This window comes from Nelumbo nucifera, chromosome 1 (genome assembly GCF_055504915.1).
Source record: "Nelumbo nucifera cultivar China Antique chromosome 1, China Antique-T2T, whole genome shotgun sequence".
Classification (NCBI taxonomy): domain Eukaryota; kingdom Viridiplantae; phylum Streptophyta; class Magnoliopsida; order Proteales; family Nelumbonaceae; genus Nelumbo; species Nelumbo nucifera.
In genome coordinates, this window is record NC_142649.1 from 75339572 (window position 1) to 75353875 (window position 14304).

The window sequence follows — 14304 nt, forward strand, 5'->3', positions numbered from 1 at the left end:
TTCATAAATACATAATATGAAAATAAGACAAAATAGTATTCTAACCCAACTTATACAATTTAGATATGAAAAGAGACTCACCTTAGGACAACAATTTCCAATGAAGTAATAGCCCATGGTTGAGTTCTTGAGTTCATGAGTTCTTGACTTCTTGATTGAGTTCTTGAATTTATACTTGAGTTCTTTGTTAAATTACCATAAAAGTGTAAGAGTGCAAGAGTGCCAAATTAAACTACCATAAAACAAGAAGCAATAACATGAAATTAAGTAACCTTTTCAAGTCTCCATAACTCATGAGTTGTAACTAAATAGTAAATATAAAACATAAGGTTCATAAATTAAAATCTAAAAAGTGTCAAAGACTAGTCACCGAATTAAAATATAACTAACAAGTCCAAATTTCAAATCCATAAACTCTTTATCGACGGAGCCAACTAAAACCAAGTGGTATATCATCCTCATTTCTGGGTTGTGTTTCACCTTCATCTATGGGTTGTGTTTCATCTTCATCTACATCTAGATGATCATGTCCTAGATTTTTCCTCAACATCTCATTGAAAAAATTACAGTTATCTAAAAAAAATAAATAGACAAAATTAGAATTCTACACACATTAATTATAAGGTTCAAGATTCAAGACTAAAGTATGAAATGAAGAATATGAGATGATATTAATCAAGTTATCTTCATCCCTAAATCACTTATTTTCTTGAGGTTTCAATATTAAATTTGTTGTACCATCACCACAAAACATATTATCCTTTTCAACATTGTCAAGTAATAGATGATTCTTGTCCTCATCTACCACCCAATCTTCTAAAATATTAATATGATGATCTTCAATTGGGTCAAACTTTTGAATTTGTCTCTTACAAATTATTATTGCAAATGACAAAGTAAGATGGAGTGACACAAGAAATTAGAAATATATTAGGTACTAATAAATAATAAATAATTTGCATTATGAAACATAAAATGCATACCCATCCATCAAATGCAAGTTACAATGAACGTATACAAGATCATTGAGCTTTTGATGCTCCAGCCTATTCTTTCTCTTTGTGTGAATGCATTCAAAATACTCTAGTTACATTCACAACCAGACGAATTACAAGTTTGACTAAGAATCTGAACAACAACTCTTGTAAGAATTAGGACACCACAACCAAACTTCATCCATCATTCACCTAGAAATTACATAGATGATAGAACCAAATAAATAAAATGAAATAAGAGATTATATAATAAAAACAAAATAACAAACATGTCATAAGAAAGAAAACAACTATTACCTGGAGCCATTCTCTTAATCGCTTTTAAAGCCATGTCCCTCCCAAGATCACCAAGACGAGATTCAAAAAGAGAGAGCTCTTTGTTGATCTGTATTTTCACATCTTCATCTTTATCTATGAGCCTTTCAATGACATCAAGAACAACTGACATAACGGTTGGGGTTTTAATTTTTGAATTTATATCATATTGAAAGGCTGGATTGAGATAATAGCCTACAAGATGAAGATTTTGACCCATTTGTCTATTTCATCTTTTTTTCAACAATCTGCAAAACTGGGCCATATTCAGATCTCATATTATGGAACTATTTTTAATTGCTTCCTTTGCTTTCAACATGATATGGTACATATACCTCATTGCAGGCCTCTTGTGTGAATCAACAATTCTCAATGTACTAACAAGTGGTGATGTGAAATCCATAATTGTTTTGCATAATTTCTAAAAAATAGGATCCAATACAATCTTTATCACTTTTCTCCCCTTTGCATCTATTGCATATCTAGATTCATTGAAATTTCTATCAGTCACCAAATATTGCAGATTATGCATGTGCTTCAAAATACAATCTAATGCAATGAAACTAATTGCAAAGCTGGTGGCTCTAGGGCGCACTATCTTTGTCCATCCATGTCTCTTCCTTAGCATTGGTAATACAAAAGTATGATTGTATGCAAACTTTGTTATTTTAGAAGTACGTCGAATCACATCTTTAATATAATCAATCTCTGTAATTTCCTTTAACATCAAGTTCAAGCAATGTGTTGCACAAAGTGACAAAAAATCCATGAAAATTCTTCTTCCAATAATCTTCTTATAGTTACATAATTTGATGCATTATCTGTGACAACTTGAACAACATTTTCAACCTTAATCCAATCTATAACTTCCTTGAACAAGCGAAACAAGTTATCTGCACTCTTAACCATGTCAGAGGCATCCATAGACTTAATAAATGTAATTCCTCTAGAATAGTATGCCAAAAAGTTTATCAAAGTCTGATTACGTGTATCTATCCATCCATTAGTCATTATGGAACAACCAAATGATCCCAACTCCCTACGAAGTTTATCAGTAAACAATTGAACCTCATTGAACAAATTTCTCAACAAATTAGTCTTGCAACTATAGTTATATAACCTAGACCAATACTAGCAATTGCATCCAATATGGGTTGAAAATATTTTGAGTTAATAGCATTCAAAGGAATGCAAGCATCACACATTCATCTCATAACAACACGATCTACAAGTTTAACTATTGTCTTAGATGCTAATGTACTCTTAATGGATGGTTGTGCACCTAGAGTGGTTCGTGGAGCAAAATGGTTAGTTATTAGTCTTGCAAGTGCTTTCCTCTTTCCTAAGGGTATATTTGACTTTTTCCCTTAACTACTCAAATTCTCCCCATCTATATCAGATGGATGCACTTCCCTAACATCAACATCATCACTTGTTTCAGAATCACCCAATCCAAGTTTAGAGCTAGAAGCTTTTTTTTTTTCTTTTCAATAATTCCATCCAACAACTGCTCCGTTTTAAACTTGACATCATATGGTACTTTTCGACAAACTGCAATTTCTCCTTTTCTTTGTGCAAGATGTTGTTTCATCCTATTAATGCCTCCCCCTTTAAAAGTCTTTTGATAATACATGCATGACATTGACTTTGCTCCACTAATAGGATCTACTTTAAGGGTGACATGTTCCCATGTAGGATTAATTTTGGCCATAACATTTGAGGAGGTCGACTTAGTTGTTGGTTGTGGATCAGATTGATCATTTTTTGTGCTTTCTTCCATTTCTATTCAACAAAAGAATCACAAACACCCATCAACCAAAAATTAAACTAAATAACCAATTCAACTAAACAACTAAAAATTAAACAACCAATTAAGCTCAAATATATGAATAAATGATTACACAATTCAACTGAACAACCAAAAATTAAGCAACCAATTAAACTCAAATATATGAATATATGATTACACAATTCAGCTAAACAACAAAAAATTGAACAACCAATTAAACTGGAATATATGAATATATGATTACACAATTCAGCTAAACAATCAAAAATAAAACTAAAAGCTAGCTAAACAACCAAAAACTAAACTCAAAAACCGAAATATATACTATCAAACAAATCAAATGAAATTGGGCTAAAGTACTTTACCTTCTTGAGCATTTAGATTTTAGAAAACTAGCTAAAGAGCCGGAAATACAAGATTAACCGATTCAAGCATACCAACAAAGCATGATGCATGATATAAAATCCAAATTTTAAGGCTTTAAGCTTCAAATAAGATAGAAATATACCAGTTTAAGCTTCAAATCAAAATTGAAAAACAAGGGATGTGATTCTTAGATTCTGTAGTGGCTCTTAGTTCCAATGGAGTGGTCGCCGGCACAAATGGTGGTTTGGTTCCTTCACAAGAAAATGAGAAATCATAGTATTGCAAAAAAAAAAAAAAGAGTTAATGGCTTAATGCATAGATCAAATCATTCAAATGACTAAATGAGAGATCAGAGAAAAAAACACACTTATTTACCTGAAATTTGAATAGTCATCACTGTACTCCTTCTAGACTGGTTGGCGGCAGCCGCAACGAAGATTGGTTGCCGAAGGTTGGATGTCAATAGTGGTTGTCGCTGTCCCCTTCAAGAGATGTTGTTGAGCAATTCCTTTCAAGATGTCATTGAGTTGTTCCTTCAGAGATGTCGAAACTTTGGACGTTGGCGAGTGCTTGTTCAGATTTCGGGAAGGAAGGTGCCGGTGTGTCGCCACTGTCTTCTTCGGTGAAGGCTTGAAGGAGTTTTGGGCTTTTGGGTTTGGCAAAACAAAACCCTAGAGGAGAGTCATCGAAGGTAGATAGGAACTTAGGATATGTTTGTCATTTTTTTTTGTTTTATTTTTATTTTAAAATAAAATAAAAAATACTAAACCGCTAACCGTTGCCCAGGTCAAATGGGTCAATGGTTCGACCATTCGGGTTGACATTTCTTTTACTTTTTCAATGGTTTTGCACTAAAAAACGGTTTGGAGTAAACCTAGAACTGTTTGAGTGATTAGTTTCCGGTCCAAACGGTCCTACCGTTCGAATCAATGACGGTTCAAAAACGTTGACCTGGATAAATCTTTCCTGAAAAACATTTACTAGGGATAAGTAACTTGTCAAAAAGCGAACAGTTGTAGAGGGCTGGGACCTCGTACATTGGAGTCATCACTCGTCAAAGTTTCTTGACCTGAAAATCATGCCTTACCATTAGGGGGTGTCAATTGGACTGGATTTGGTCCAATCCGGTCCAGTCCAATGTGTGTCCATTACAAATGGACGTGGTGCAATCCAGTCCAATGAATGTTTTGGATCATTTTGGACCGGTCCAGAGACTGTTCAATCTGTTCAAATTCCTATTAATTTAGATGGTTTCAACTCAAACCTGGTCTATTGACACCTATGTTCTTATATTCTATCAATGGACCAGATATTAGCTCAATCCAATATGTTATATTGGTCCGTTCAGTCCATCCAAATTTAACATGTCTTATTGGTCCGTCCAATCTGTCCAAATAGATATTGATTTGGATGGAGTCCAACCCAAAACCGGTCCGTTGACACTCCTACTTACCATACCAGTTCACTAGAACACAGTAGCATACATACCTCCAACCTACTGCATGCAACTCAACCCTTTGCAAATTTTCTCTGGTTCTTCCGTGAAAGCAAGATCTATGCTGTGCGCATAGAAACCATTACAGCTTCCGCTGCATTTGCTTGTTGGGCTGGGCAGTTCCTCGTCGAGAAAACAAACGAAAAGCTGAAAACAATCATATAGGCTGCAAGCTTCATGGTTGGTCGTGCACATAACAAGTCCAAAGCCCAAAGGGTTGAAATGCTTCTGTAATTTTGTGGTATTCATGCTCCGTTACAACATATACACCTCAACCCTGGCCTGGACTCCTCACCAACATCATCGATCTCTTTGTACCTTTGACTTGTGATAACCAGGTCCAAGTAAATTTCTACCGTTAATCTCCTATTTTGTTGACTTTTTTTTTTATGATGAGCAACCGTCAATTTGCAATTTTGCACTGAAGGCTTAAGGAAAATTTGATTAAGGTAACAGAAGCTTGAAAGGAAAAGAATGGAAGCATTAGTAAACGCACCAGGGTTGGGGGATGGGCCGGTGGGCCCCCGTTGTGTATCCGCATGGAGCCAAAGAAAAAGAAAAAAAAAGGATCGCCAATCGCTGAACCCCTCCCTCCATCCCAAAGAAAAAGAGAGAAGGGGTTTTAACTGTTCAATCCACCCCTACAAATATCTTAGCTCCACCCTAGGGGTGGAATGAATCCTGACCGTGGATTGAACAGTTTGGCACAAAGTCCCCCTCTCTCTCTCTCTCTCAGATCTTCTGTTTATCAGGTTTTTAATTGGTTTTGCATAACAGCTTCAATTTACACATCTCTCCCTCCCTCCCTCTCTTTAAATGTATCAACGACCACAAAAATAGTGAAATAGGTTTCCTTACTATGACAACATGATCAATGACACTATCACAGGCTTTACAACATTTGTGTGTGAAATACTGAAATTATGAACGCATACATTCATCAAAGAAAGCGGTTGGATGGGTAGTCCAGCGAGATACCACCCCTTCAAAATAAGAATGCCGTCGGAGAGAATGCTGGAATGACCGTCGGCATCGGAGATCGCCTGCAACCACCACAAATTTCTCAATTAATTCAGCAAACCAAGCGCGATTATGCATATAACCTATCCAATTACTAGAGTAAATAAACAAGATATTGCCTCTTAACATTCACAGGCACAAAGTTTTGAGGGCAGTTAAGTAGGGCCGGAGACATTTGTCCTGCCTCCCGTAACATTCAGTGATTGATTCGAATGCATATGAAGTCAAAAGAAATCTTATCAGTTTTGTTGAAATGGCACTTTCTCATCATAATATGCTTTTACTCATCAAAAGCAGAAAGAAAATTTTATATAAATAAATCATAATCTCACCCATTTTCAGCTGTTGACGCTTGACGTTCTAACTAACTTATAAAACTCTTATTACTGTTGAACGTATGCCGGAAAGACATACCGGAAGAGCTTTGACCACTCAAAACCCCGGTGAATTTTTACGATTATTAGAAAATGACTAAAGTATCCCTCTCTAAGATTGAAATAGGATTTGAAAAATAAAAACAAAGAGAAATGCCTAAAGTTGGCAGGAAAAAGACTCCAAATTAAACCAGTTGACGATTTTTTACTCCGATGGTCCAAAAAAACCCACCCAAAGAGTTTAGAAGATCCAAGGCTACTGTGGTCAATTCGGATTCCATTCTTCTGGGGGTAAAAATTTTCGAAGAATGAAGAATGAAGAATCAGAAATCAGTCGAGGAAATTCAGGATTATAAATACGTAGTAAACAAACAACGTGGTGGAATTTCATGCACAAAATATTAAAATACAAGTAACCAAGCGACACTAATTCAATTTAAATGCATACAAAAATGACTCGACTGCCTCTTTGATCATATCAAGGGTGGTGGTGTTTGGGGGGAGGGTATTCAGTATTCAATCGTCATCCAACAACATCCAAACAGAGTCGTACTGTTAAGGAAAAGGGGTTATGAATTACCGATATTCGTCACTGTAGCTACGGACGCGGGCCTTGACCCTGGATCCAGCCTTCCTCGCCGCTTTCTTGCCGGATTTGACCTTTTGTTCTGCCTTAGTGACCACGGCGGCGATGACGTTGTCCTCGGAAATTGCACAAAGCGAAGGGCGCCACTGAGTTGTCGAGATCGAGTTGGTGCGTTTTGTGCAAGGGAAACGCTCGGTCACTGTTGTAACCGATGATCGGGATTGCTGCACCAGAGAGCGGGTCTCTTCGCGCGGTGGAGTCGTTGCCACCGCCGGACGTGCAAATGGGCCACAGCAGGAAATCAAGTTCCGCAAATTCCGCGAGAACCTCATCTTTCTATTGGCCGGCCGGAAAGTGAAACGGCAAGAGGAAAAGGAGAACCACAAGTCAGGGAAGGAGGAAGGGATGAGGAATAGCTCACTTTGTCAGTATCTACAACTTCTTCCATCTTCGAACTGTACCAACTTTTTTCATTTTTCTTGGACCTTCTTCTTCTCTCTGTATATTATGTATCTTCGTTTCTCTCGGACACACGGAAAACTGAGAAACAGTGCTCTCTAGAATCCACGGGTTATGAATTTTGATGACACGCCGACAACTTATATAGAAATAATTTTATTTTATTTCTCCCACATGTTGAGGAGGTTTTATCATTATCCCATGTTTAACAACTAACCAAAATATCTCATCTTATTACTGACAATGCCCTCGTCATTCCGAGTTCTGTTTTAGATCGAGGCTAGGTAGTGGTAATATCATAATTTCAGCTAAAATGATCGGACAAAAATGTCCAGGGGAAGACGGCTAATTGTATTGCTTAGATGTGGATTCGGAAGATAGGCGACTTTATTTCTAATTAATTATTTAACTAGCGAAGGTCCCTGATTCGCATGGGTTGGAATTGCAATATTGTTATTTAAATTCGCAATCGCAATTATAACTATCCACGTATTGAAACTTATAACAGATCATTATGTCTTCGTTTTTTAAATATTGTTTGCTGACATTTCATATAAAAAATTAATATCATCATACATATCCTTGGTTTTATATCGAGAAATCTCAGTTGATTTGAATAGTAAGATCGAACCGTTTAGGCAATCAGTTCCATTTTACCTTAAGTTTGGTATTTGGCTAAAAATCGTTAAATTAATTAACGATTCGATATAGGAGTCAATTTGTTTAATGGTTTTTGGTTATTTTTATTTTTTTTATTTTTATTGTTAGAATTAGCCATCCGTTCAAATTAGACGATCGAATCGTTGATATAGAAAAAAAACAGAAAATCAAGTTCAAAATTTTGCTTTGAAATGGAGCTAAACATACATGCATGCAATCAAAGAAAGAGACAAAAGCAAATCATCTTGTAAGAAAAAAAAAATATTACATAAGAAAATCCAAAGAAAAAACAAAAGGAAAGAAATAAAATGGTAGTAAATCCTAGACCGTTTTAGAGTATCTTGAAGAAGAAGATCAAATATAAAAAAAAAAGTAGAAATTGAAAAAAAAGGAACATACTGCACACGCTCGAATATAGTCAATAGTAAAAGAAACCTTTGAATAATGAAAATCCAAAAGCACAAAAAACCATGGTTTTAGAACCGCCATTGACCCGGATGGACGGAGATTTCGGCCCGGGAACCGTCTAGGCAACCAGTTTCGTTTTACCCCAATCCCGGTCCTTGGCCAAAAACCGTTGAATCACTCAATGACCCATTGACCTGGGCAGTCGAACTGTCGACCCGTTGACCCATTCAATGGTTTTTGATCGTTTTTTTTATTTTTTTAATTGGGAATCGTCCAGGAAACCAGTTCCATTTTATCCCAATCCCGGTCCCTGGAAAAAAAACCATTGAATCGGTCAACAACCCATTGACCCAGGCGGTCGAACTGCCGACTTGTTGACCCGTTCAATGGTTTTTGGCCATTGTTGTCAGAATGGGCCATTCGTTCGAATTGGATGGTCCAACTGTCAACTCGAAAACCAGTAGTCATAACGGTTCCATTTTTCGGGTCGTTTGAGTTACGCGCTCGAATGACATCACACGTATGATATTGCTTAATAGACCTCATACAATGAATATTTTGCCTGTAATTTTTGTTGTCAGAACGGGCCGTTTGTTGAATTGGATGGTCGAATTGCCATTTTTTTTTTAATTGGGAATCATTGAGGCAATCGATTCCGTTTTACCCTAATCCTAGTCCCTAGCCAAAAACCGTTGAATTGGTCAATGACCCATTGACCCGAGCAGTCGAATCGTCGACCTGTTCAATGGCTTTTAGCCGTTTTTTATTTTTTATCTTTTGTTGACAGAATGGGTCGTTCGTTTGTTCAAACTGGATGGTCGAATCGTTGACCCAAAAACCGGTGGCTAGAACGGTTCCGCTTTCAGGTCATATGAGTCACGCACTCAAATGACATAACACGTATGATATTGCTTAATGGACCTCACACACTCAATTTTTTCCTTGTAATTTTTGTTGTCAGAACGGGTCATCCATTCAAACTAGAACGATTCTATAATTTTTTATTTGTAATTTTTATTGTCAAAACCGACTATTCATTCGAATCGCACAGTCGAAGGAGAAATATTAGATGTTACCGGTTCTACAACGCTTATGGTGTTGCTTGTAGGATCTCTGCATCTACCGCGTTGATTATACCCAATAAAATATTATCTTTGCTTCTTGATTCAGTCGGAAGCCACCAGACATTTATCTATTGGAAATGCTAGCCTTACATCGTTTTCCGGTTGCAGAATTTACTACCACATTACTACGCGACACGTGTGAGTCAACTCCAGGCTACTTGTTAAGAAGGTTCAACCCCGGATTTGGTAGCATTCCGTGTGCGCTGTTCAACAACCTGTCCAATGGGTAAAAGTTGTGATATCGCCAGAAAAAAAAAGAGAATTAATGTATTTTAGGAAATCTTATATATATATATATATATATATATATATATATATATATATATATATATAGGATTGGGATGCTCTCTCCAATTGGAATCTACTCGTGCGAGTAGATTCCCACGTGAGAGCAATCCATTTCCTAATTATTAGATAATTATCTAATTATATAAATATATAATAGTTATTATAAATATTGTTAATCCCATTTCCCATTAATTATATAAATATTGTTGGATATATAATAGTTATTATATATAATTATAAATATTGTTATTATAATTATCTAATTATATAAATATATAATAGTTATTATAAATATTGTTAATCCCATTTCTTATTAATTATATAAATATTGTTAGATAAATATATAATAGTTATTATATATAATTATAAATACTGTTATTATAATTATCTAATTATATAAATATTGTTTATATAATTATCTAATTATATAAATATATAATAGTTATTATATCGAACCGTTCGAACAGTTTTGTTAGAACGGTTGGACCGTTTGACCCGGTAACCGGACCCTTGACTGGTTTGGTCTCTAGGTCAGTTTTAAAAACCATGATGTTATGTCATTTTAGCGTGTGACTCATACGACCCGAAAATGGAACCGTTTTGGCCACCGGTTTTCGAGTTGACGATTCAACCGTCCGGTTCGAACGGATGGCCCGTTTTGACTACAAAAATTAAAAAATAAAAAAACGGTCAAAAACCATTGAACGGGTCAATGGGTTGTTGATTGATTCAATTGTTTTTGGCCAGTGATTGAGATTGGGGTACAACGGAACTGGTTGCCTAGACGGTTCCCAATTAAAAGAATAAAAAAAGGACCACCCATTATGACAACAAAAATTACAAGCAAAAATTTGAATGTATGAGGTCCATTAAGCAGTACCATATATGTTGTGTCATTCGAGCGTGTGACTCATACAACCTAAAAATGGAATCATTCTGGCCATCGGTTTTCGGGTCGACGGTTCGACTGTTCGATTTAAATGGATGGCCCATTTTGACAACAAAAATTAAAAAATAAAAAAATGACCAAAAACCATTGAACGGGTCAATGGTTTGATTACCCGGGTCAATGGATCGTTGACCGATTCAATGATTTTTGGCCAGAAACCGAGATTGGATAAAACGGAACCAATTACCTGAATGATTCTCAATTAAAAAAATAAAAAATGGTCAAAAACTATTTTACGGATCAACAAATTAATGATTCAACTACTTAGATAAATAAATTATTGACTGATTCAATAGTTTTTTACCACAAATTGGATCAACGATTCTATTCCAGCCCCTGCGAAACACGGCACCTCCGCTAGTCAAATTTTAATGAATTAGGAGGGCTAAAAAAATTAGAAATACAGGACCTTAGTTATACATGTGTTTAGGTAGGTCATAGTTGGTGTGGCTTCATTTGACAATTTCTTTGTATGTAGTGATTGTGATATTGTGATTCGCTGCCTCATATTTACGTGACAGTCATCCATGCAGCTAGGCCAAAGGCGTCCTTTTTGTTGGCTTCGTGTTTGATGAATCCATTTTTTTCCCAACTTTTCTTCATTAAAACTGCTAACTGCCTCTATGCTTGCCTTACATTCCCTTCTCTAGTCCCTACTCTACAGTCTACATTATTATCACATGGACATGGGCACATGGGCTTCAATGTGCTACTTCAGTAGTTTCAGATCTTTAGGGTGCATTGGATGCGATGTAAATTAATAATAATTTATATCGATTCCGTTTTGTATGAATTCGGATGGAGTATAATTTTATATTGATAATCGATATAAAATCTTATTAATTTTAAAATAAGCCATAACCTTCGAGTTCAAATCAGCCCCCCACAAAATTGCCCCCAACAACGTACTACAGCACGTTTCCTCCATGCATTAAAAACATCTCCCAATGATAAATCAAAAATGATGATATCGTCATCGGAAGATGTTTCGAATACATGGCGGGAATGTGCCGTAAACGTCGTGGGGGACAGTTTTGTGGGAGGCTGATTCGGTCTCATAACCTTTTCATAATGGCTTCACTTAATTTGTGGGTCCAACCACTTTCTCTCTCTTTTATGGAGCTCGGAGGCATATTGTCCATGTATCCAATGTTACAAGCTGGGGGTGGGGCATATGACCTCACGATTGTACCAGATGGCCTATCCCTTCCAATTAGATGATCTGGATTTGCCACACGTGGTTATCTAAGAGGAAAAGATTGCCCACGTGGCCCTGTGGGGAAAACTGTCATGGCTGCATCGGCATCAGCCTGATTCCAGCCCCCAAAACACTAAAATCTGGAATCCACACACTTCACAGCCAATGTGAATACGATACGAGCCTTAAACACACGCGACAAATCTAGCTAGAAGGTAACATGAGTGATTCACCTATCCATATTCGGTGGAGTGGCCACGTCATCCTATGTACAAAAAAGCCAATCAAGAATATAAAAACATCCACCTAAAAAACGTTTCCCATAAAAAAGAGTTGAAAGCAATGCCGAATTTTACTTTTTTGTCCTTTATGGTGCTATCATTGATATTTGATAACGTCTGTAGAATTTTGATTCCTGGACGATAAAGTTTGTGTGGACTAAGCCCTAGGGACCTGGGCCAAGAGCCCACGGCCTCGGATTTTTAATATGCAATGTTCATTATTCTTATATATTTCTGATAGCGTCCCACGTCCCGCAAAATTTGGTTTGGTGGGGCCTGCATTTGGACGCCCCAAAAGCCCATATGAGTCCAAGTTGCCTTCACCAAATCCTTCTTTATAAAAAACGGAATCCTTCTTATATATCTATATATCATATAAAATGCGCAAATCATGTATGTGGATTTCTCATTTCTGCTTTTTGTCACTGTCTTAATAGTCTTGGCCTCATAGTAATGAATATTTTCCTTGCGCTTTATCCAATAAAACAAAAACGTGGATCGGATATACTTGAAACTTTAATATGGGTTGGGTGTCTGTGGACGATGTCATGCAACGTACCACTCCGCGCCCATCGAAAAGCATTGTAGTTTGCATTTTGCAACTTAATAAAGCCTGTTTACTCGTCGATTGTAGGGTTAGGGATCAGCTGAATGTGAATTGGGTGGACAATGCCCAAACAACACCCAAATCGAAATCAATCTAGACTGAGACTGGTCGCCTTATCTACTCGCCTCCAATCCAACTTAGTTATTTTTTAGCGTGGATGCAGGCGGGTTTGAGGTGTTTTGGACGTCGGATCAATAGTCGGCAATTCTGTCTTCAGCCAAGGAAGAAAAGAATTAAAAAAAAAAGAGGTAACGGGTAGCCCACTACCTAGTAGGGGAGACTAATCAATGTCAAATACAAGGAAATCGGACGCAAATGCACTGTTAAAAGATAAATAATAATAAAATAATCGGATGAGGTGGGTGGTCAAGTGGAAGCGGCAACCTCACCAAAGATACCAATCCAACTAAACCAGAAAAGCGGAGCTGACTTGTCTCTGTTCATGGAGAACCTCACCGTCCAATCGAGAAAGAGACTCTCGAGTCTGTACACCGGACAGGGGGTTTGTGAGGGGAGGGGTCGTGGATGGAGAGGAGAAATAGAAATGGAAACACAATGACACAAAGGGAAATAAGAAAGTGTGTAAATGTTACTCAAAATTCGATTTTAAATTTGAGATTCTATATAATTGAATTTGTTGTCGCTGAGGATGGGGCCGAGGGCAATGAGGTAATTTTATTGACGTTCGATGATGATGTGTTCAATCTACGAGTAGGAGAAGAGCACTGTTAGACAGTGTATGCCCTTAATTCCAATCAGATTGATATATAGATACATTTATTGTAAATGAATAAAAATATATAATTGTTTTATGTTATAATTGGTGTGTTTCTATGTAATTATCCCTTAAACTGGATATTTATGAGACTCGTGTTAGTTTAAAATATTTTCAACTGTTGGATAGATTTGGGGAATTTATCCTGCTAAGGCTGACACTGATGTGCTGCCAAAGAAATTTGGAAACTTGTCTCAACTGCTAGGGTTGGACGCGAATCACATGTAGTGTGTGTTTGTTTGAAGCACTAAACCTGAACCATTTTCCTGTTATGCTCTGGACCTTAGAGATTGATGGGCAAAACTGAAAAGTTACACACCCTGGACTAGATTATGGTACTGCACTTGATGTCGGATCGGACTATTTTTGATATGCCAATCAGTGAGATCCTTTGGGGATCAAAACCTGGGTATGTTGGGGCAGTCTGAGAATTCACTTGAGTGGGTGATCATAGAGATATGATCAACCCCTTTGTCAGACAAAGTGAATGATTGGGACTGCACTCTCTTTGATGGAAACCAAAACTGTCAGCAATCGATTTCAATCATGTTTGAGATTTGTTTTGCAAAATATATTTATATGATATTTATATATTATGTTTTAAGAAAAATTGTT

The 14304-nt window shown here is 36.7% G+C and overlaps 1 non-coding gene across 4 annotated transcripts; it reads right to left on the reverse strand.

The window, feature by feature from the left end:
• On the reverse strand, positions 1 to 7530 carry LOC104604953 (uncharacterized). 4 transcript variants are annotated; one of them, XR_016068735.1, is made up of 5 exons: positions 6935 to 7530; positions 3841 to 6003; positions 3608 to 3716; positions 1293 to 1792; positions 931 to 1187 (listed from the first exon to the last, which is right to left on the reverse strand). It is a non-coding gene; the product is annotated as an uncharacterized LOC104604953 (transcript). The 4 variants fall into 4 exon arrangements; XR_016068737.1 differs by having other exon boundaries at positions 1293 to 1558; positions 6935 to 7529; XR_016068738.1 differs by having other exon boundaries at positions 1293 to 1566; positions 6935 to 7529.
• Between the last annotated feature and the right edge of the window lie 6774 nt (positions 7531 to 14304).